Source organism: Dipodomys ordii, unplaced genomic scaffold (genome assembly GCF_000151885.1).
Source record: "Dipodomys ordii isolate 6190 unplaced genomic scaffold, Dord_2.0 Scaffold13, whole genome shotgun sequence".
Classification (NCBI taxonomy): Eukaryota; Metazoa; Chordata; class Mammalia; order Rodentia; family Heteromyidae; genus Dipodomys; species Dipodomys ordii.
The window spans coordinates 8,070,376-8,089,494 of record NW_012267229.1 but is presented as its reverse complement, the minus strand read 5'-3'; the positions used below and the strand labels follow the sequence as shown (position 1 = coordinate 8,089,494).

Below are 19,119 nucleotides of genomic sequence, written 5' to 3'. Positions count from 1 at the left end.
TTCCTTCCTTCCTTCCTTCCTTCCTTCCTTCCTTCCTTCCTTCCTTCCTTCCTTCCTTCTCTCTCTCTCTTTCTCTCTTTCTGTCTCTCTCTTTCTTTCTTTCTTTCTGTTGGGCATGGGGCCTGAATTCTGGGCCTGGGCACTGTCCCTCAGCTCTTCAGCTCAAGGCTAGCGCTCTACCACTTGAGCCACAGCACCACTTCCGACTTTTTCTGCTTATGTGGTGATGAGGAATCAAACAAACCCTCATGCATGCAAGGCAAGCACTCTACCACTGAGTCACCTTCCCAGCCCCTAGACTTAGTCTTCCTAAAGAATCCTACTATTTGCATTCTCCATAGATTATGTTATACTTCAGATAATCCATTTATGACTGCTTGGGTGCCACCCCAATTAACTTCTAGATTCATAGGCATAGTCTAGTTCCCCCTAATGAGGGAAACCATGATGGATGACTAAGGATGTACAAAGAAGTTGGGGTAGCAAAGCCCAAAAATAGATACTAAATTGCTGTGCTTCATTAAGAAAATACAAGTCATTGGTTGAAAGTCACTGGTCTCTTATTACCATCTTTACCAAACCTACAACTCACCTACATACGTCTCCCTCTGTTGGCTTTCTCACCTTCACTATACTTTTCTTGATAGCTGGTTCTTTCTCATCTTTCTATTTGGTTTCACTTGATTTTGCCTGATCAAGAATTTCTTTTTTTTTTTTTTCCGGTGCTGTTCCTAGGGCTTGAACTCAGGGCCTGGGTGCTGTCCCTGAGGAACTACAGCTCCACTTCTGGCTTCTTTTTCTGTTGTTTGTTTGTGTTTGTTTTTGATAGTTAATTGGAGATAAGAGTCTCATGAACTTTCCTGCCTGGGCTGGCTTCAAACTATGATCCCCAGATCCTGAATAGCTAGGATTAGAGGTGTGTGTTACTGGCACCCTGTTGAAAATACCTTTTCATCTTGATTTCTTGTAGACTCCTCTCATTTTTCTACACCAAAGAATTTAATTTATCGCTATAATGTAATATTTTATAAATATCTTTATTGTTCAGTTTCTCTCTTTTACCATAAATAACCTTCTTTGAGATCACTGTGACTTTTTCTCTTAGTCCATTAATCCTAACACCTAGTTGTGACTGAAAGATTAGAAATTTCTGTAATAAATTATTTAAGAAACCATGACATGCTTTTCTATTTTGACCTGAGAACAAATGAATGAGTAAAGCGTGCATGGACATGCTAATCAGTAGATCTCAGATACGAGTTTTGTCTGGGTGAGACACAGAGAACTTCAACATGTTCTAAAAGTGACAAGGCCGTCTTCTATATTGGATATGTGCCATTTATATTCATTTACATTTGTAGGTGGGGAATTTAGGAACTTGAGACGGAAATGATCCCACTACAAATCCTATAGTTAGGAGTAAATTTGATTATATCAACTTCTAACAAGACTTATTTAGCATGCATGCTGTCAAAATTGTGGGTCTTGGAGCAAAACTATTGTGGATTTATACATATCACTTCTTACTAATGGGATAATTATTTAATCTTGAAATTCTCTTATACTTAAAAATGGAGGTGTAAAGTATAACAACTATAATATTGAGTTTGTATGTTTTGCTAACATTGACATATACATATATATATATACACTAATATAGATAAGAATAGCATTGTAAATCACTGAAGAAGGTATATAATAATCCTCAATAAAAATTTTAGCTTAAAATAAGTTGAATTAAAATAATTTGAACATCATTCTGTTCAAACCAGTAGGCCTCTTGAGAATTAATAAAAATAGTGCCTTTTTTCACAGAAAACAATGGCTTCACTTGCAAATAAATCCTACTATAGAAAAATCTAAGGAACTCACCACTAGTTGTGGAATGTTGGGTTTTAGAAGACAAAATTGTTATCACTTAGGAATTGTTTTTCCTTTTTTGATTTTCTTTTCTAAAATATTTTTATTATCTCTAAGTATTTGTACAGAGGAGTTGCCATTGAATAAAGCAGTTTATGAATAGGATGCATTTTGATAGGTATAAGATTTACTCTTCAGAAATATACTTTTGGTGGTGAAGACAGCCAAAAATCCCTTCTTTGAATCAATGTCTTTCAGTTCATAGGACAGAAATATTTACATATGAGTTCTAAGTAACTAGTTAGACTTATTACACTAATAATTAGACTCCCTTGTTCATATCTATATGAAAAACCTTTGGAAAGTGTGACTTTTGTGTTGATAAGTTTCCTTCTTCAGTCTGGCTCTCATTTGAGCATATTTCAGCAAGCAATTGGAGAAATGGTGGTTGGAAGGTTTGTTTTTGTTTTTTGATTTTTTTTTTGTCGGTCTTGGGGCTTGAACTCTGGGCCTTGGCACTGTCCCTCAGCACTTCAGCTCAAGGCTAGTGCTCTACCACTTGAGCTACTTCAGGTTTTCTGAGTGGTTTATTGGAGGTAAGAGTATCACGGACTTTCCGGTCCAGGCTGGCTTTGAACCATGATCCTCAGACTCAGCCTCCTGAGTAGCTAGGATTACATGCATGAGCCTGTAATTTTTTGAGATCAGTACTTTATTCCCCCCCCAATTTGTTTAAATCTGTTCTTGAAAACTCTTAAGTACTATTTTGGTCTCCTCTTCCTTTTGAGGTCCACAAGCATGTTAGCTGGAGAAGTCAATATAATGGTAATACTGAAGAACCTTAAACACTGTATTTCAGCTTTGGACATTTGGAACCTATTGCTTTTCTGCGCACTGAGGCTTGAGGACATTTATCATCATCCCCAGCCTCTACTGTTGGGTGACAGTAACATAGTCCTCATATAGGCAACTGATAGTATTTTCAATATCTCCAACAGATGGAGAGTGAAGTGGCAAATTAAACTCCTTAAGAACTATGGCCTTAAAGGATATTGTAAAACTGGCTTGAGAATTTAAAATTCCTTTATTCTGTCAGAGCCAAATTAAAATCTTGACCTAGTCCCATATAACCTCCCTCCCTCCCTCCGTTCCTCCCTTCCTTCCTTGCTCCTTCCTTTCCTTTATTTATTCATCTTTTAATTCCAGGATTTGAACTCAGGGCCCACACTTGCTAGAGAGATGACCACTTTAGCCCTGCCTGCTACTCTCTTCTGCTTTTGTTATTCTTAGGAAAAGTTCTCAGTTTTTCCCAGAGCCAGCCTTGGACTGCTGTCCTCCTATCTCTACCACCTGTATAGATGGGTTATTCCTGGTGTCCTGAAGACTTTTGTGCCAAACTCTAAATTTATTATCCTTGAATTCCTTATCTACTTAGTATGTTTATTCATTTTTATTTTACAACCATAAATATTGCCCTAGTTTTTTAAAATCATTTTTACTATGTCTACATTATTTTTCTCAATCCCTTTCTAACCTTTTGGATGCCAGAAAATATTAGAAATATATTTTTATTAATTTCACAAAGAAGAGAGACACCAAAAATATATCCTTCGATAGATAATCAAATACAAAGTGTAAAGATATCCACAGAAGGTTCTTGCGTATTAAATGTGAACTTATAAATCAGCATGCATTTTTTTCACGCTATAAAGTTGGTTAATTTTATCAGACAAGTATGGACACTTTCTACTCAAGTGAGCTCTATAAAAGGTTGGATATGGCTGAGAAGGTGGCTCAGTGGTAGAGCACTTGCCTTGCATGCATGAGGCCCTGAGTTCAATTCCTCAGCACCACAGAAGCAGAAAAAATCTGGAAGTGGCACTGTGGCTCAAGTGATAGAGCGCTAGCATTGAGCTGAAGAGCTCAGGGATAGCTCCCAGGCCCAGAGTTCAGGCCCCACGACCACCACCACCACCAACAAAAAGGTTGGATATGAGTACAATTCACATATATGTCAGCTCAGTATAGAAAAACCAAGGTGTGGAATGTTTTAAATTTGCATAAAATCCATTGTGTCTGAGAGTGAGTAGAGATTATTGGCTTGTAAATTGGTCTTCATTTGGGAAGTTAAATTGCAGGGCTCCAGAAGAAGAAGTAGGTAATGGAAAGACAAGCGCACTTAAAGTATGAAAGACCTTGGATGTGATTCCTTCCTGTTCTGCCCTGGGAAGTCCCTCTGAAGTCACCGGGAGGTCCCCAACCCAGCTGGGACAGCAGCACTCTTCGGCACTTGCATGGAGACGTCCACTTGGATAGCTGTGAAGTGGGGCTAGTGAACTCATTCCTAATAACCAGTCACTCTTTTTAGTTCATTTTCCAAGGCAAGATTAGATCATGTTGGAAAACCTCACCAAATAACCTTATAAAAAGAGATGAGTTCACTCCCAATTTTCATCAGGTTGTGAAGCAAAAACCATAAAAACCACGATCCCACCTCAGGCTACTGGAAACAAATTTGCATTTTACTCTCAAGCACAGAAATATCTCTAGGCAAATATTTCAGTGAGAGGAAAGACTGTGTTCCTTACTTTCTCTCAAAACCTGCCTTGTTGTGTCCTTGTTTCTGGGGACCCATGGGGCCACACAGGCCAGATGAGGAAACTCACAGAACTCGGGAAATTCACGTTGCCACTTGTGAAAAGGGTCATCGCTGTCCTCCTTCTTCCTTCAATAAGGATTTAAGGTGACTGGTTATGTTCAGCCGCTCACTACATCAGGATTTTGTTTTTAAGAAATAATGGTTAAGCCAGGCGCCAGTGGCTCATGCCTGTAATCCCAGCTACTCAGGAGGCTGAGATCTGAGGATCACGGTTCAAAGCCAGCCCAGGCAAGAAGCTCCGTGAGACTCTTATCTCCAATAAACTACTCAGAAAACCAGAAGTGGCACTGTGGCTCAAGTGGTAGAGCACTTGCCTTGAGCTGAAGAGCTGAAGGACAGCGCCCAGGCTCAGAGTTCAAGCCCCACGATGGACAAAAAAAGAAAAGAAAGAAAGAAAGAATGGTTATAATTTTCCAAAATATAGAAATAGGCAAGTAAATGTACAATTTCCTTAGTTTTATAGGCAAGTGCATGAGGTGTCTTGTAGGGGCATTTTGATGGAGGTACAAGGTAGAAAAATAGGAAGGCAACCCTCATTTAAGAAGTTCTAAAGAGCAGATGACTCTCTTTGGGATAGACTTAAACAAATGTGGCTTCTACTGTCACCCTTTCTTCCACTGGCCCCTTCATATACAAGGAAAGTAACTGTATCACAAATGTACTTTTATCCCTTTGTTCACTTTCTGATTATTGGCCACCTGTTAATCCATATTCTTCTTCTTTTTTTGGTACTCAAACTGTCCTTTATTCTGTATTGTCCTATTATTCTCTCCACACAGCTTTGAAATGCTTCTTAGGATACAGATTAGTAAATAAAAACTAAACAAGGAATCTCAGTATGGAAAACAAATTTAATAAATTAAACACCAAAGGTCTGGGGAGGGCTGAGGCAACAGGACAAACTGTAAGGAAAGTCTAGGATACCCACAGAGTGCATCATCTCTCCTCAGGTCCCAGCGGCCATTTAATAAACACAACAGCCAAGGAAGATCAGCTAAATGTGTGAAGTTCTGAAATGTATGTACACTTACTTTGTACCACATAAAGTGCTAATTTTACAGATCCATCCAGTGAAAGAGAATATCTGAGAAAGACTCTTAATAAATGTAACAGTTACTTGATTCAAATTAACGTTAGGCCCAGTTTATACTAGCTGAATCACTAGTGTTAAGTAATTCACTGAAAACCCAGTATACCAAGTGCTAATGCTAAGAATATGACCCTAAAATAGGCCATGTCTAGAGTATAATGACTACAGGCCATGGCAACTAAACATTGAGTGAAGAGAATGGTTATATACACAAGCCATACTTCATGCTGAGGTGAGCGTGAACATGGTCCCTCCTCATCTAGCTCCAAAGCATCAACAATCTGAGTAGCAGAAGGATGATCTTCCGGATCTTCATTGGTGCACACAGAGAAGAGTTCAATTAGTTTCTGGTAAGACTCATTCAGTTCTTCAATATTAATAGGTGGTCTGGTTCCCAACACAGCATAGTATGCTTCATCCTCAAAGTTACTTTCATCAAAAGCTTTATCTTCATCATCATCATCATCTGAGAGATTAATGTGTGGGATAGATAAGGTCATCATTTCCCAAAGTGTTAGGCCAAAGGCAAATATGTCTGCTTTGTCAGTAACAATGCCATTTTTCCTCCAAAGCTTCCTTGGGTTTCCATGGCTCAGTACCAACATAACAGGCCTCAGGATCAGTCACAGTCACATTTTCATCCAGTGTTAGACAGAATTCTACATCACAGATTTTAACTGTTTCGAAATCACCTTTAATTACATTTGAAGACTTTATATCTCCATGAAGCAGTTTCTTTTTTATTTTAATTGTAAAAATACCACACAGAGGGGTTACAATTACATGGGCAAGGTAATGAGTACATTTCTTATCAAGCATTGTTGCCTCCTCCTTTGTTTCCCCTTCCCATCCCTTCCCATCTTCCCCCCCCCCCCCACATACCCCCTCCCCGCTGCCAAAGTTGTAAAGTTCATTTTCAACATAACGTCTTGTACATCTCGTTGTTGCAATGGGTCCACCTTCCCCTCCACAAATTATACCAACATCAAATACAGTGAAAGCAGAGGTTATACCGTGCGGGAGGCAATAAAGAAACAAAGCAACAAAGAAACAATCACAAGAAATAAAAAAAAACTTTGAGTCGTTATCTTGGGGTTCATTTCGCCTAACATCAACTTATCTGACCATTTCTGCTTGTCTCAGACATGTACTAGTTATTGCAAATAAGGGAAACCATGGGACCTATGTTTCCTTGCACCTGGCTTACTTCACTTAATATAATTTTGTCCAAGTCTTTCCATTTCCTAACAAATGGGGCAATGTCATTCTTTCTGATGGAGGCATAGAATTCCATTGTGTATATATACCACATTTTCTTGATCCATTCATCTACTGAGGGGCATCTGGGTTGGTTCCATATCTTAGCTATGGTAAATAATGCTGCAATAAACATAGTTGTGCTGGTAGCTTTAGTATGGTCTTGTTTTTGATCATTTGGGTAAATGCCCAGAAGTGGAATGTCTGGGTCAGAGGGGAGCTCTATGTGGAGTCTTTTGAAGAACCTCCATACTGCTTTCCAAAGTGGTTGAACAAGTTTACACTCCCACCAACAATACAGCAGGATTCCCTTCTGTCCATATCCCCTCCAGCATCTGTTGTTATTAGAGTTCTTGATTATAGCCATTCTGACTGGGGTGAGGTGGTATCTCAATGTTGTTCTGATTTGCATTTCTTTTATGGCTAGCGAGGCTGAGCATTTCTTCATATGTCTACTGGCCATTCTTATTTCCTCTTCAGAGAAGTTTCTCTTTAAGTCTTCAGCCCACTTATTTATCAGGCAGTTGTTTCTTTGAGGATTTTGTTGTTGGGGGATTTAATTTTTTGAGTTCCAAGTATATTTTAGATATGAGACCTTTTTTCTTTTTTTGGTTGTTGAGGTTTTTTTCCCATTTGTGGGCTTTCTATTGATCTTGCTAGCTATGTCCTTTGCCATGCAGAAACTCTGCAACTTCATGCAATCCCATTTGTCCAACCTTTCTTTGATTTTTTTTTTTTTTGGTTTTTTTTTAGGAAATTTTCGTTTTTTCCAAGGAGACCTAGGGTTTCTCCTATTCCATCCTGTAATATTTTCAGAGTGTCTGCTTTGACTCCAAGGTCTTTGATCCATTTGGAGTTGATTCTGGTGCAGGGTGATATATAAGGATCTAGCTTTGATAAGGAAGCTAAAAAAATAGAATGGAAGAAAGCCTCTTCAGTAAGTGGTGCTGGCAAAATTGGTTAATCACTTGCAGAAAACTGAAGCAGTTTCTTTTCCTGGTGCAGATACTTCAGTCCTCTTGCCATATTCAAAACAACTTTTAAAAATATAGCTGCTGGAAAGGGATCTTGTCTTTCTTTAGGTTGCTCTTCTACCAAGTCATTTAGAGACTTTTCTCCTCCATACTTCATAGCAAGGCAGAGACTACCACCACTGGCCTCAGTAAAAGCAGATAGCCCATGATATTTGGATGCTGAAGACTTTAAATTGCTTCGTCAATTAGTCCCTTCTGGTAAATAGTCCGGTAATGACCATTACATCTAGGATTTATCTTTTTTACAGCCCAGGGAGAATGAGACAGGCCTCTTGGAGATCTTTTCTTCAGGTAAACATTCACCCCAATCCCGAAGCCACGCTTTTTCATAAATGGAGAGGCAGGAATGTTTACACTTGGAGTTAAACATGATACAGACTTCTTTCTTTCAGATAATTTGCTTGGTGTCTTGAAATTACAGATTCCTTCCATTTGCACAATCACTCTTATAATGAAAATAAAACAGAGCTGCAGGCTCGCTAAAGGAGGACCGAGGCGGCCCGAGGATGTCCGAAAGCCGCCGTGCGCGTCCCAGACGAAACGAGCACCTGCACTCCTAATCCATATTCTTATCATTAAGTTATCTTCCAATGCCAGGCAAAGCTGCCATGGGAGTATTTGTAGAAGCTCTAAGGATGAAAGTGTTGAGAATTGAATGAACTTGATAAATTCTAGCAAGTAGGCTGGAGGTATCTAAATATGGCTTTAGTATATTCATAGGTAAAAATTTTCACAGCCACCTTCTAATTCTTTAATGAATCCAGGTCTGTTTTCCTTCCTTCCATTAGATATTGTTGCACTGTTAATTTTAATGTGCTGGTTTAACCCAGAAATTTGGTCAATATTCTTCTTAGGTTTCTGTAAGGGCATTTTTGGATGAGGTTAACATTAAGAGGGTAGATTGGGTGTGGTAGATGATTTTTATCTGTGATAGAGACGCATACAATTGATGAAAGGCCAGAAAAAGAACAAAAAAAATCGAGTGCAAAAGAATTCTTCCTGTCTGGTTCCTTTTCTAGGTTTCTAGATCAGTGGTCTTCAGACTGGAACTACACCATTGGCTGTTCTGGCATCAGGGCTCCAAGCATGGACCAGAACTAAATGTTGGCTAGGTCCATCTTGCTAATATTTTCCAAATCTTAGGGTTTGTCAGTTTCTGTAATTGTGTGAGCTAATCTCTTGTAACAAAGAATTAAAATAGAAAAAAATCCATGTACGGATTCTCTTTATTCCATTTCTCTGAATAACTACCACTCTTTGCATTGATCAGAGGACAGTTCCACCTACATTTAATTTTTGTTGTTGTTGTTGTTGTTCGTGGGGCCTGAACTCTGGGCCTAGCCACTGTCCCTCAGTTCTTCAGGTCAAGGCTAGTGCTCTACACTTGAACCACAGCGCCACTTCTGGCCTTTTCTGCTTATGTGGTGCTGAGGAATCGAACCCAGGGCCTCATGCATGCAAGGCAAGCACTCTACCCCTTAGCCACATTCTCAGCCCCTAAGTTTAATTTTTAAAGAGAGGTTGATGACAGTAGATAGATTGCCAGTAATATCAGCCTTCCTTTAAACATAGCAAGAACTTTATTAAAGAAAGTGCTAAGAGGCCACATCTCTCCTTTCTTCTGACTTCCAAAAAATTGAGTTACTTTATGGGTTATTTAATTGTTTTTTTTTTCTGCTTCAGTCTCTGGGTTGTATTCATGTATTTTCTCCTATGAAGCCATTGGAAAGGAAGTGCTGTACAGATTATATGAATCTCATAGGAAGCAGTATGTAAATGGTCTATTCTTTGCTGTGAATGACAATAGAAAACCCTAACCAGTTCTGTCATAGGAGGTATCTTGGTAGTTCAAGAGTCAACAAACATCCCCCGTTCCTCTTTTCCTTTCTATCTTACTCTGATATTCTCACATCAGTCAAATAGTGTTAGCATATCTTATGCATTATGAGTAAAAGGCTCAAAGTGGTTGTGGAATAGCTGGATTGTATGAAAATTAGTCAAATCTTCAGGAAAGCCATACGATTTCATTTTCTCTTCTTTCCTTGTGAACAGTGTAATGAATTATTTTCAAATTACAACCACTAACAGAGGTTTTGAAAAAGCATTTCAAGTACAGACTTCCAACAGTCAGATTACTATGTTTTGATAGAAGCTTCTTAATCTTAATCTTAATACTTGAACTACACATAGTGTATGTAGTATAGAAGGTAGGAAGAGTCTACGGGAATGAAAACTATCAAAATTATGAACAACTACAGTGGTGCTTTAGTCTGGAAATTTATATGTATCTCAAAACAGTAAATTTACATTTGTTGATATTTTTGTCACTATCATCATCACCTTCATGATTTATTTGGTACCAGGACAGTATTTCAGTCTTCACATGTAAGCATGTGCTCTACCTCTGGGCTAATGGAGAGATAACAAGGTATTCATTATTTTGGTGAAATATTCCTGATTACTCAATCAATTGCCATTTTCTTGTTTTCAAATATATGCGTAGATATGCATAGGTATGTGTACAGATAATATACACACTCCTGTAATCTTCTGGATTCCCTTTTTGTTGGTTTAGGAAGGTTCTACTTGCCCTTTCTTGAGAAAGTTACCCAACTTTGAATTTTCTTTAACAACCATAAGAAGTTGGTAGGAAATTCTAGTCCTGGAAGAAATGGTGGTATTTGTTACTCTAAAATATCTAGAACATTTTGAGCTATTACTGGAATTAAGTTTCATTGGTACTCAGCTAAAGAAGCTCATGGGAGTAGGATGAGAAGCAAAAGACCCCCCAAAAAAGAAAGTCAACCAAATGTGTCTTCTTTTATTTTTTGATATCCCAAAGGGCACCAGAAGCAGTTTGAAATAAAAAGGCAAGATAAAAATTTTATTTTTCCTACTCTTTTTTTTGTGGTTCCTGGGGCTTAAACTCAGAGCCTGGGTACTGTCCCTTAGCTTCTTTGTGCTCAATGCTAGCATTCTGCCACTTGAGCCACAGCATCACTTTTGGCCTTTTCTGAGTAGTTTATCAGAGACAAGAGTCTCATGGATAGCTAGCCCAGGCTGGCTTCAAACTGTGATCCTCAGATCTCAGACTCCTGAGTAGCTAGGATTATAGGCATGAGCCACCAGCACCAAGCTTTCTTTCTTACTCTTTATAATTTATATATCCCACATTCCCAATTCAAGACAACCATATGTGGGAGAATCATTGTCCATTCACAGTGCTCTTCAACAGTGGCCTACCACCACCCCATCTTACTGTACCACATTGTAAAAAGATTATCTCATTTTGTTGGCCACTAAGTTAATGATAGGGAATAAACTTAATCAGCCTTGTTTAGAAAGCCTAATTTATGAAAATTTACACAATGACATTGCATGGGCTAAGAACTATGTATCCAAATACATTCCATTCAAATCACAATTTACCTGCTGTACTTATAATGATAGGTGTTCTGTCTGGTAGAAGTTGATTTGGAACAATGAACTTTAATTTTACAGATTCTCTTAACAAGCTGCACTGCTTACCCTGTTTTGAGTGTAATGAGTAACCTGATACCTATCTTACATTTTATGGGCATATAATTCATCTCAATTCCAGATGCAAGTGAATTATTCTTGCCTGAACTTCCCAATGTCCCCTCCACAGTCTCAATTAGATGATTATTTAACAGCCAGTTGAATGCCTAGCCAAGCCATCAGGGCTACATTTTTATAATTGCCTAAGCTATTGTAACATGGAGCTTCCAAACATCCTGCTGGATCAAGTTTAATTGAAAAAAGATGGCCTTTCTATCCTGAGAAGATTTTAGAAGACAATTTATAAACAGTGGGCCAATGAAATAAAGCATTTCTAATATACTTTTACCTAAATATGTATTTATTGATTGCTGCATATATATGTACATATATACAAACTATACAAACTGTATGGAGTTAGATTCTTTCTGCTGTTAAAATTATTGTTTAGTTTGTGCCCATGTCCATTTCTTCCAATTTACCATTAATCATAACTGAAAAAGATGGCGAGCCAAACTAACTCTGTACTGCAGTGAAAGATTATCTAATGCTTTCTGATAGGAACACAGAAACTCAATTAATATCACAGCCAATCTATTAGCAACCTATACAAAACTCCAACTATCTCACAAATAAATATTGGCATGATAGGTATATATATGTGTATATATTTATATATACACACATATCATTTGGAGTTTATGATAAAATGATGGATAAGCCAAATAATCATCTTTTCTTCTTTCTTTTTCCCCCTACTTTGTTATTTGAAAAAAAATGAATTGAACAATTTGATATCTATGGTTTAGGTAATCAGTCCTTAAATGAGGAATAAGGTTAGTTATATTTTGTTCCTAGTTCTTTGCTGGAATGTATCAACAGCTATCACAATTTCCCCCAGAACAGTCCTGATGATCTGGTGATCCTTGAACACATGGAGTTCTGGGAGGCTCTCTCTTTGGTTTCATCAATAGCTTCCTCCAGAGTGTTTGGTTTTTCAGTAAAGAGCTCCAAGAGGTTTAAGAAGAAGTCTACAATTACATTTTCCTAACTCTCATAGTGTTGCTCTTCCATGCAATGAAACATAATGTTCCCAATAAAATGGAAGTGCCAAGTACTCTTCAGATATATATATATATATATATATATATATATATATATACATGTATATACAAAGAAAATACTTTTCTTTTTAATGTACCTGAGCACCACCCTGTCTATCTTTTTCCCACCATAAAAGGTCACAGTTTTCCCTATACTTGTTCTTTTATTAAAAAATTATCATTTTGTATTCTTGTATAAAGTGTAATTGTATGACTTCTTTAAAAGTCACTTAATATGAAGAAAACTAATACTCTTTTTTATTGATGCACTAACTACTTTTGACAGTAAATACTCTTGGAGTGCTTTTTATTTATAGATTTTTCACAAAAGCATTTTTTTTTTTTAGCATTTTGTATGTGTAGTTAGGGAATGGCCATTTTATCTTGACTCTATCTTGATATGGCAGTATATTATACTATACATACTTAGGCTATTAATTTGGGGTACAGTAATGATGATTTCATATATCTATACATATGTAAATGATTTCATATACATGAAATGATATATATTACATGTATATATGATATATTTAATCTATATGAAACAGTGTCATGTGAAATGAATAATTCCATGAAATATATTTTTATATGTATATATGAAATAATATATGTAATATGAAATCTATATCTGTATGAATATCATCTGTAGACTTGCAAAGCATATTCTCAGCTGAGAACTGGTACAAATGGGTGCTTTTGTTATGACATGCTTTATTATGCTTATATAATCAAGATAGTTTAACTTGTATTTTCATGAAGTGTTTACATATACATACTGTTGATATACACGATGTAATTTCAGACATGACTATCAGTTGGTATCTCTAATTCCAGGTCTAGATTTCTGTCCCAGTCTAAGAACATTTGAAAGCATTTAGTGGCTGGGTCTATCTGTGATGATGAAGATGAGCTAGTCAGATTTACTACTTCCTTAAGTCCTCATTGTTAAAACAGTGAAACTACATGATTCGACCTTGGAAGTATCTATAAGAATCATGGGTTAGAAGAAGGGAAATTGAAAAGAGGAATGTTTTTGAAGACAACTCAGAGCCAAAGAAAACTATATTGTTTGAAAAGATTTGAGCACTCCAGTTCTAATGCACAGTGCGGCATATTTTAAATTTTAGGTTGTGTTTTTATTCTTGAGAATTTGTATTCTCCCTCAGCCAAATATTCACTTACTTGTTTGCTGTCTACTTTCCTAGAATATGTTTTATTGCAAGTGAAAAGCCTGGTTAACCAAGGCTACTGATCCAAGAGGAAGATTTACAGAACAAAGCATTTCTAGAATAAGTTACAAGCAAATGAAATGAGCAAAAACTAAGACTGATTGAACAATATTTTGGCACCTACTGCTGGAAGCAGGCAGCCAGTATAGAGGCTGGTTTTGGAGCACTTTCTGTGTCCTCATCCATTAGTAAAGCTGTGATTTGGCAGGCAGGTGATCCTTTGGGGTTCATGCTTGTCCATCTCAGGAGACAATGTTCAGAAAGCCTCCAAAAGTTCAACATAAACTTGTGATTGTTGAAATTTTCATTTGCTTTTCCCCTAACTTGTAAATAGCCACTGTCTGTTGAGTCATAGAGAGTCTAAACAGAAGTTTAGGGAGGCTAAAACAGTTGTGATAAGCTATTTCTCAAGTGAATTAGAAGGAGAGCTCTTTTGGAAAGGTATAAATTGAATTATCCCAAAATAAATTAAAAATGTCATCTTCAAATTTTTCATAATCAGTGTTAATCTTTAGGTATTCGATGGCAGAAGAGAAATAGCATACATTTTATTGTGTTAGCCTTTTTTAAATTGCCAGTTGCACTACAAACATTCAAATAATTATAACACAATCACATTCCAGAATCTTCCCCATCTTCTGCAACTAAAACTCTGTACCCAGTAAACAACTTGATATTAACTCTTTCCTTCAGCCCTTAGCATCATTGTTCTACTTTCTTTCTCTAAGTACTGCATGTAAATGTTTCCTTGAGTATCTGGTTTATTTTACTTAGCATAATTACTTCCCATGTTATAGTATGTATAGTATGTATCCTTCTTTTGTAATGCCAAATACTATTCTTTTGTATGTTTATACCACATTTGCTTATTCATTCTTCTGCTTATGGCCACCTTTTGTGTCTTATGAATAAGGCTATATCAACATTATTCTGGAATAAGAGTTTATCATCCAAGAGTTTCTGCTTTATCATTGTGTTTCATGGTGGATTTAGGGATAGCAAATTCCTTTTGAGGATCTGAGCTTCTGATAGAATGTATTGAGATTATAGCTATTTATTGATTTTGACCCATAAAAATTTGTCGGACCTTTTCAATCATGTAGAATATTCATTATTTCAGCTGTCTACCTTATATTTTCTTTTTTCCTCATTTTCAATGACTAAAACACTCCCATCAGATTTTTAGGCAACTGGTATTGTAGAGTACAGCTCCCTTACCTTATCATTTTGTGGCCTGTGATTGGAAAAAAAAATTTTTTAAATGAAAACACACACAGCGTGCCATTGTCTTTTCAGTAAGGTAAAGCCAAATCAGTTGGACTGGGATGATATAAGGTCATTTACCTCTGATATTTATGGGGAGATGATCTGATCCAGAAATTTGGAGCTTTATAGGTTCCTCCTTAGTAGGATGCCTTTAATTGCCTGAGTCATATTAATCCTTGAGGTAAGATCATTTTCTCAAGTGTCCATCCAAGCCCCCTGATCAGCCTTTCTCAAAGCCACAGGAAAATTGGCATGCTTAAGTAGGGCAGGAATGCTAACATCTCAGATCTGAGGGAGGTAATTTGGTCCAAAATGCACTCCAGTAATGTTTATGTTTCGGATAAAGTGCTTACAACACTGCTGCTGCCCTTTTGACCCCCATTTCCTTGTTCATGTGCTTCCAGGAGAAAGTGATACTTAATTCAGATCTTTACTTTTATTAGCTTCCCAAATGAGTTAGGATTTCAGTCCAGTCTTGTCTGTGGCATAAACATCCTGTTGTACTCATATTTTGGAGAAAATGATTAAACACATTTCAGCATAGGAACTAATGGAAGGATCACATTTCTTCCTTCCTTCTTCCTTTTTCTTTTTTCCTTCTTTCTCTTCCTTTTTTTTTTTTTTTTACTGGGTCTCTTATTCCTTCCCTTTCCATTTTTCCCCATTCCCTTCATTCTTTTCTACCTACTTCCATTTTTACTTCCTTCCTACCTCTGCCTTTTCTTTCCCCTTTTCCCCCACTATCTTTGAAATATATATGTATATAATGTATAACAAATATTGTATTATCTATTATATGTGTATATTCTATGTATCCATATATGTATATTAATGATAATATAGATGTTAATACAATATATATAATATGTTACATGTTATCTTTAAGTAGTTATACAAAGGGGTTGAAATTCAACATGTCACTTTATGAGTACAACGCACATTGATCAATGTCACCTTTGCTGATTTTCTCTCCCATCTCTCCTAACCCTGCCCATCCCTTCTAGTTAAAGTCCATGGGTATGTATGGTTCAAAGTCAAGACTAATTCATAGTTTAGAGTACTAAGGAGCATTTTTTTCTTCTAATGACAGTTTCTAGTTTTAGAGAGCTGTATATAGCATATGTGCCTTCTGTAATTTCCAATATATAGCAAGAGGTGAACAAATTTTTTTCTGCTGGAGAGTTAATAGTTTTTGTTTACAGATGTCTAATCAAATTGCTTGTGAGACTGAGGCAGGGAGATAGCAAGTTTGAGGCCAGCCTGGCCTACATAAGAGAGACCCCGCCATCTTCTGGAAGGTTGCCTTCTCTAGTAGTCTTCTCTCTCTATAGAACCAAATGGCTTCTCTAAGCATCCAGCCATATCGTGCTCTTTGCCCACTTCAGAACCCTCTGCTATGATGTTTTCGGTTTTGTGAGTGTTCTTTTTCTTGACCTTTATTGGCTAATACCCATCGTCTTTTCTGGTCATTTGGGAAAACATGGCCTATGCAAATTTTAAATTTACATGCAATTGTCTCTAAAAGTGGTGGGAGACTCTCTAATTGCTTTCAAAACAGTGCTGTATCTACTGAGTGAGCTCTTGTCTGGTGCTACTGTGCTTTGGCTGTGGTTTGCAGCCCAGGAACCCATGTGTTTAAGAGGTGAACCCAATGAGTGACTCTAATTCAATTAAGGAATTCCAAACAAGGCCTGGTTCCTTCTTCTAATAGGATAGTTACAAGCTCCTTCCCACTTGAGAATCTCATCTCTTGTTCCTCTCCATGTTCCCACCCTTGCTGCCTTTGCTGAATGCAGCCAAGCAGGCCTTTGCCAGAGTTCAGCTGAGCCAGGTATCATGCCTTTGGGCCTCCAAAATGAAGAGCTAGATAAGCCTCTTTCATTCACAGTTATCTGCTTCAGATGTTTGTGACAGTAATGAAACACCAATATGCAAAACATAACATTTAACCTGAAAAATCCCCAAAGTGACATCAGCTCCATTTTACAAATGAGAAAACTGAGAGTCAAAGAGACAAGCAGTTAGGGACCAAAAGCACACACTTGTTGCTTTAAAAGGGAAATTTGAGGCTACTGAGAATCGTTTAGTCATAATGAAGACTAGTGATTGTTCACTGGTGGCAGGACATCAGTGGAAATGGTAGAAAAATGAAAGCATCAAGCTCCTCCACCTCTGGTCCGGACCTTATATATTGTTTGCCCAACAAAGTCAATAAGACCTCTCTAAGGTGGCTGAACTACCAAACTCTGCTAGCTAGTGGCTGAATAATAGTTCCTGTGAGAGGTCTGACAAACTTTTTAAGTTTATCATTTCCTGGTTACTCTCCTGTGGTCCCGAATTACTATAGATTTCCTATATATTTTAGAGATACTCCTATACTATAATTCATAACTTTACCATTAAACTTATCCCACTTACCTGACACTTTGGCTTTTATCCCCAGTAGACACGCATTGCTGGAGAATTGCTACTAGTCATTGTGCCATGACATATAGGTCTCAAGGTAATGTATTCATGGGCTTCCATAACCAATTGCTGCCAAACTTGGTGACTTAAAATACCAGAAGATAGTCCTTTCTGGAGTTAGGAAGTGAAGAATGTGCATGGTTGGAATACAGTCAAAGGCTGGCTGCCCTTAACTCCCTCTTAAGGCACTAGAGAAGAGCCTTTTCCTTGTTTCATGTTTCTTCTGGTGCTTTCGTATTCCTTGTTCAATGTCCTCTTCACGTCTGTCTTCAATTCTTTAAATCTATCTTTACAAGGCCTTCTGTTCTGCATATGTCAAACTGCTGTTTGTCTCTCTCTTACAAGGACCCATGTAATTGCACTTCAGTTTCACCCATAAAATCCACGAATAATCCTCCCATTTCAAGATCTTTAATTTAATCCTACTTTACCTCCTCCCCCCCTTTTTTTTTTGCTACAGGAGACAATGTTAACATATTCCAGAGATGTGAATATCTTTTAGGAGACTATTTTTCAGGCTCCCACAAATGAGATCTTGCTATTGGGTTTAGTTATGGTTTTAGGCTTAAGCATAATCATTAAAAATGTAAAACTGGTCACTAGGCATGCAATGGCATTGCAATTAATCCAGTTAACATCTGTAGTTAGTTGTAATTAAGTGCAGATTGAAGTATAGCATTTGAATGGCTGTTGGGCTTCACTACATGACAGTAATGATGAGTTCAAGGGCTGTGGTGTGGGATGGATTAGTTTTCGAGTGCTTATAAAGAGAAAATGATGAGCTAAGCTCCATTAACTCTCTTCATGTCATGCCGTGAGAATCAGAGAGCTTCCATGACAGCCTCAAAACCATTTTTTTTTCTTGGATACAAGATTAACATTGCTGAAAATCTCCATGTGTTCTCTGCTGCTATAATGCAATACTACACACTTGGTATTATATAAAGAAAAGAAATTTCTTTCTCATAGCAGTGGAAGCTGTGAAGTTTGATCTCAAGGTAATGGTATCTGATGACAGCATTTTTATGTCAAAACCTGGTGAGGGTATCATAGAGCCAGAGATCCTAGTTATAACTGAGTAGAAGAGAGTAGAAGAGAGTAGAAGTGATTAGAATAAGTAATATGTTCCTGTTAATGAAGGCTTTAATCCACTCATAAGAGCTCTGCTCCCAAGACTTATACACTACTTAAAGGTATCATTTCTTAATACTATCACAATAGCAATAAGTTCAATAAGAGTTTTGCAGGGGATGTTCAAACCATTACAGTGAACACAGATTTTAATTGTGAGTTGAAACTATAGTAAAAAATACAATTGTATTGTGACAACTTAATATCTCCAAACTTCTCAGATTAAAAATCACAAGAAATTATCCCACAGGTGCTGGTGGTTCATGCCTGTAATCCCAGCCACCTGAAAAAGTCTGAGATATGAACATTATTATTCAAAGTCAGCTCAGGCAGAAAAGACTGAAATTCTTATCTTCCATTGACCAGTATAAAAAAAATCATGAAGTACAGATGTGACTAGCGTGGTAGAGAGCCAGCCTTGATTAAAAAAACCCAACAGGATAGTGCCCTGTCACTAAATTCAAGCCCCACTACTGGCATGCATCTGTGCGTGTGCCCATGC

The 19,119-nt window shown here is 37.3% G+C and overlaps 1 pseudogene; it reads right to left on the bottom strand.

The window, feature by feature from the left end:
* Positions 1 to 8,332, bottom strand: part of LOC105981445 — a 166,792-nt pseudogene extending 158,460 nt beyond the window's left edge.
* Positions 8,333 to 19,119: the final 10,787 nt, after the last annotated feature.